Source organism: Oryzias latipes, chromosome 5 (genome assembly GCF_002234675.1).
Source record: "Oryzias latipes chromosome 5, ASM223467v1".
Classification (NCBI taxonomy): domain Eukaryota; kingdom Metazoa; phylum Chordata; class Actinopteri; order Beloniformes; family Adrianichthyidae; genus Oryzias; species Oryzias latipes.
The window spans coordinates 32,277,353-32,282,291 of NC_019863.2; the positions used below are offsets into that span (position 1 = coordinate 32,277,353).

General features: G+C 47.7%; 1 protein-coding gene across 7 annotated transcripts in view; it reads right to left on the minus strand.

The window, feature by feature from the left end:
* Positions 1–4,435, minus strand: part of draxin (dorsal inhibitory axon guidance protein) — a 13,978-nt gene extending 9,543 nt beyond the window's left edge. For 2 of the 7 annotated variants that reach the window (XM_023955319.1, XM_023955318.1), the window contains exon 1: positions 4,161–4,435. The gene's annotated coding sequence lies outside the window, so the exon portion shown is untranslated. Of the gene's footprint in view, positions 1–515; positions 1,154–3,577; positions 3,758–4,160 lie in introns of those variants that run through there. The other 5 variants (XM_023955314.1, XM_023955320.1, XM_023955315.1 and 2 more) reach the window with 5 other exon arrangements.
* Positions 4,436–4,939: the final 504 nt, after the last annotated feature.

A 4,939-nucleotide genomic window follows, 5' to 3' on the forward strand; every position in this document is an offset into this window, starting at 1 on the left:
GAAAAAGTCTGGTTGATCACGATTCCTGTGAGGTGGAGAGTGTGTCGTATCAGATGGCTTTTTTTCTTTTTCTGTTTTACAATAGATATAAATATAGAGACATATGGAGCCTGTTCAGGAAATACTGCCCTCAACCAGCAACGGTGGTCACTGCATGACATTTACATGTGGATGGAAGGATCGTGGTCTCATAAATGTATCATTCAATTTTATTTATATAGCCCAAAATCACAACAACAGTCGTCTCAATGGGCTTCGTACCGGTAATTGGAAAGTAAACATGAATCATAAAGAACATAAAGTCATAGAATTCAATAGGATAATACTAAACTTTAACTAACCAGGCTAAACTAAACTGGACATCTCTGCCCTTAGACCCCCATTCTCAGTAAGGAAAAACTCATAAAAAAAAGAAGAAGAAACCTCAGGGGGGTCCACATGAAGGAGGGATCCTCCCCCAGGACAGACAGGCGATGGACCAGAACTCTTAGAGAGAATTAGCTTATCAAACTCAACTTCATATTTAACTAGTCCATCAGATGAGCTTCATCCAGACGGAGTTGGGGGGACGGCTGGGGGCGCCAGAAAAGCCAGAGGGGGGGTCCACAACCAAGTGGAGGAGCAGGAGCAGAGACGATCCAATAGGAATCTGGAATCACATGAATCACTGCACCAAGCAGAGGCATGGAGAACTAAATGATAAATAATGATCAAGAACCCCAGTGCACCATACTTTCCCCAGCTTCCTCAGTCCGACTGAAACCAACTCCAAAGATGGGTCCAAGAGCGCTTCCTGGACCCGGATCAGGGTCTGCTTGGATGTGTTCAGTTTGTTCCGGATCATGGGGGAAAACGGACTCTGGGTCACTTAAAGCGGACCGACTGAGTCCCGTCTGAATTCAGCCTTAAAATGTGAAGAAAAGAGCTGTTCGTTTCAGAACACGGCACTGCAGAAAGAGCCTCAAAACCCAGAATAAAATCGAAACACAAGGTGTGAAATCTTTCTAACAGCCCCCGCCCACTGGAAAAGAGAACGCCAAACTGTCCTGGTGTGAAAGCCCCCCCGCCTGAGCCTTAAAATATCTTCTCAGCTCCTCGACTTGTTCTTTACAGGAGCTTCAAATAAGTGTAAAAAGCTGTCTGTGCAGGGGGGGGGGGTATTTTGAACTGCTCTCCCATCACACCTCCAAACTTGTCAAAGCCCGCCCCCACCCCACCCACCCACCATGCAAACGCTGTGCAGCAGAAATGGATTTATTACTGCAGCAACACCATGGATCTGATGCCTTCATGCTCCCCAAACAACGAAGGAACTTCTGACTTCAGCGCTCCTCCTCCTCCTCCTCCTCTTCCTCCTTCTTCACCTCCATGAAGCTACAGTCTAAACCTTGTTTACCTCGTTGGACCAAAGCCGTGACGCGGTGAAGCGCGGTTAGCCGGGAGGATCTGACCTGGAACCCTCTGAAACCAGGACCACATGTGGGTCTAACGGACAGAAACATCATTGGTTGTCTTTAAACCGTCTGTGCTGATGTCACAGGTGAAAAAATGGGGCCCCTCCCTCCACGTGTGGTGCATCCTGGGAGGATACTGGGAAGAGGAACAGTAAGTGTGTGTGGATTCATTTCTGCAGAGGTCAGTTTCCTCCAGACTGAGCTCAGCGCGTCTGAAAGCTCTGCTCCAGACGCCATCAAATCCTAAAATCAATCGTGTTTTGGGAAGGAGAGAAAGCCGCTTCAGTTATGCGCAGAAAACACAATCTATATGTATGAGTGTGTGTGTCAGCAGCGTGTAAACACAGTTCAGAGGAATCACCGACTGCAAGGATGAAATGAACTGTCAACGGGGCCACCAGAGGAGCGTGCAGCGATTAAGCTCTGATGAGATCAGAGACCTCTCCTCAGTCTGCGGTCAGTCTCTTCAGGGCGGCGACGCCTCGCCCACAAAAACACACTTAACAGAGCGCCGGTCTGTGGCTGAGAGCAGGCGGAGCGGGAGGCCGGCGTGGAGCTTTAAGCTTCACCTGCTGAGACACCAAACCACCAGGAGCCATCTGCTCCTCATGGCAACCAGCGGGGCCACGAGGACCCGGGGAACAAAGACCCCAGGAACAAGCTTCAGCAGAGCTGAGGCGGGCTTAGAAAATATGGATTTAAAAAAATAATAATTTTTTTCTGAAGGCAGGACGTGAATCACCTTCAGGTTCTTTGTTTGCCAAAGAGCTGAATCATGAAAACGTAAAACTAAACAGAACATCTGCAAAGACACAACGTTTATTGTCCAGTTTGATCATCTTATTTACACTGATAACAAAACTAACTTATTATTATTTTTCAGGAAGATGTAACGACTTGTTTAAAGACAATAAACCTTGAAAATCTTCAGTCATTTGAGCGTATCTTATTTTAAATAAGGGATGGACTGACCATTAGGGAAAAGTAGGCGGTCGCCTGGGCCCCCAACACTCTAGGGGCCCCGAGCTGAACACTGAACAAATTTTACGCCCAACATTGAAAAACACCCAAAATGACTGAATTGGCATTAGATCATCTAGTGTTTCGTCCTCCCCCGTCCTGCAGCAAATGGTATGTTCCAGTCAACAGCAGGTCCAGAAGAGTTGCTGTTGTCCGAGGAATCAGAAAACTTCTTCGTTTAGAGATTTTACTCAATGTCTTTTTTGTTACTTTATACATGTTTTATTTGAGTTATATATCTGAAAATAAGTATCTATAGTTAATTTCACAATTTATTTTATCTTAAACGGACAGGATATCATATCTTATTTTAAAATAATTATCTTTGAAATTAAATCACCTTTTTAGAAAAGTTTGACATTTTCCAGAGATGATCTGACAGTTTCATCTCATCCCAACAGATCCGTGCTTCTGCGTCAGCAAAGACGCTTCAAGTCCTGAGAGGTCAGAAGGTCAGCAGGACAAACCTGCTTTGTCTGCAACACAAACCATTCAGAGGAGCTCTCAGGTTCTGGGTGTCGGGAGCCGTGAAAGATAAGAAACGGAGAGCAGCCATAAGGGGGGGCCATCTGTCAGCAGACAGGAGGGCTGGGGGGGGGGGATTGGGGTAATTTGGTGGCAGATGTGGGACGACACCACATCATTGTCACTTTGTGAATAACATCAGCAGCTTCCATGCAGAGACACTTTAGCTGAGCTCCAAACCCACACACACACACACACACACACACACACACACACACACACACACACACACACACAGACACAGCAGGGAAGCTCCTCTAGTCACCCACACACAGGCATCTCCACAAACTCAGCACGGCGAGGGGCGTCCCACTGCGAGGAGCCCGACAGAGAGACAAAAGTGAGGATGGGGGGAGTGTATGCGTGGGGGGGGGGGGGGGGGGGTAAGGGTGCAAGAAAAGGAAAGGAGAAGAAAATGGAGGATTCATCCCAACCTTTCTGCAGCACCCCTGCTTCCACAGCTGCTCTGCAACCAAACCTCTGCATGAGGGGCATTAAGGAAACCCTCATGGGTGCAGTTTGACCCATCAGCGGGGGGGGGGGGTCAAACTATATATATGAACCCAAGAGTTCCTGACCTGAGAAACTGATGCTCAGAAAACCTGAAGATGAAGGATGTCAGAGCAGGAAAAGCAGCAGCTGCGGATCTGAAGCTCCTGGTGGAGACGCTTGTCTGTCGGTCCAGCTGGCCTAACCCGGCTCACTTGGCGGTGAAACGGTTCTGTTTTGGCTCGGGTCAGTCCTCTGTGGGCTCTGACCTGCAAGTTGGACCGGGACTGGATCAGCATGAACCCAAAACACAATCTGCTCCAGGCTCACTTTTAATTGCCTGGTGTCCTGCTGAGACACCAACCGCGCGCGCGCTTTTACAGATTGTGCATCAGCTGACAGGGACACCCCCTCCCCCTCACCTCGTTAAACAAAAATAATGTTTTTGATCATTTTTTTCCTGAAGTCGCATCCAACCGTAAGTCCGGATAAAGTTTGATCGGTGCGTTTTCACGCACGGAGGACCGACGCACTGCTGCCGGTTCGGTAAACAAACAAACAAACAAACAAACATTTCTGATCGTTGGAGCAGCAGAATATCTGTCAATAACCAGCAGTGAGTCACAAACCGCTCCCCCCAAAGGAAACGTCGCGAACAGGAAATACAAACACCTGAATCTCCGTTAAACCGGGGAGGAAAAAAAAGGAGGACTTGCTCAGTTTCGGTTCGGTGTTCCTTCCTCCGGTGCTCCGGTGTTCCTGGGTCCGGTGCGGCGCGTGGTCATGTGGCTTCAGGGGGAAATGAGCCTCCGATGTCCGACCCCAGTGATGTGCTGAGAGTCCGGACTCTGCTTCACAAGAGAGGAGGAGGAGGAGGAGTAGAAGAGGAGGAGAGCAGGTCCCAGCGCGCGCCGCCGAGCGCGTGCGTCAGCGACGGGACTGATGAGAAGAACGGAAGAGCAAAAAGCACTGAATCAATATTCAAACATGAATGTAAACGTTTCGTTTAAGACTTAAAGACCTTCATCCGTTTGAATTTTACACATCCAAAGACTTTACATCGTTTTAAATCAGATTTTTATGTTAAAGGATTTTTAAAACTCAGAGTTTAGAATTTGTGTCTTTGTGCTCAAATGCTTCCAGTCTTCAGGATAAATAGATTTTAGAGCCATCTTCTTTTTCTACAGTGATTCCGCTTGCTCCCCCCTTTTTAAATCCCGTTTTAACCGTTTAACTTCTTTCATCAATTCCATTATTTCTCATCTGAGACATTTCTAATTCCTATATTCATCATAAACATGACTTTGAAGTTCCATCACTTCAAATCGAATTTCTACTTCATTGTTTCCTCGGTTGTCATAGCAACACTCAGTGAGAGCCCAGAGCGGTTGCTACGGTAACCGTTAGCGGCAGCACGTCCGGGGACGCAGAGCCGCCACACCGGAAGCGCC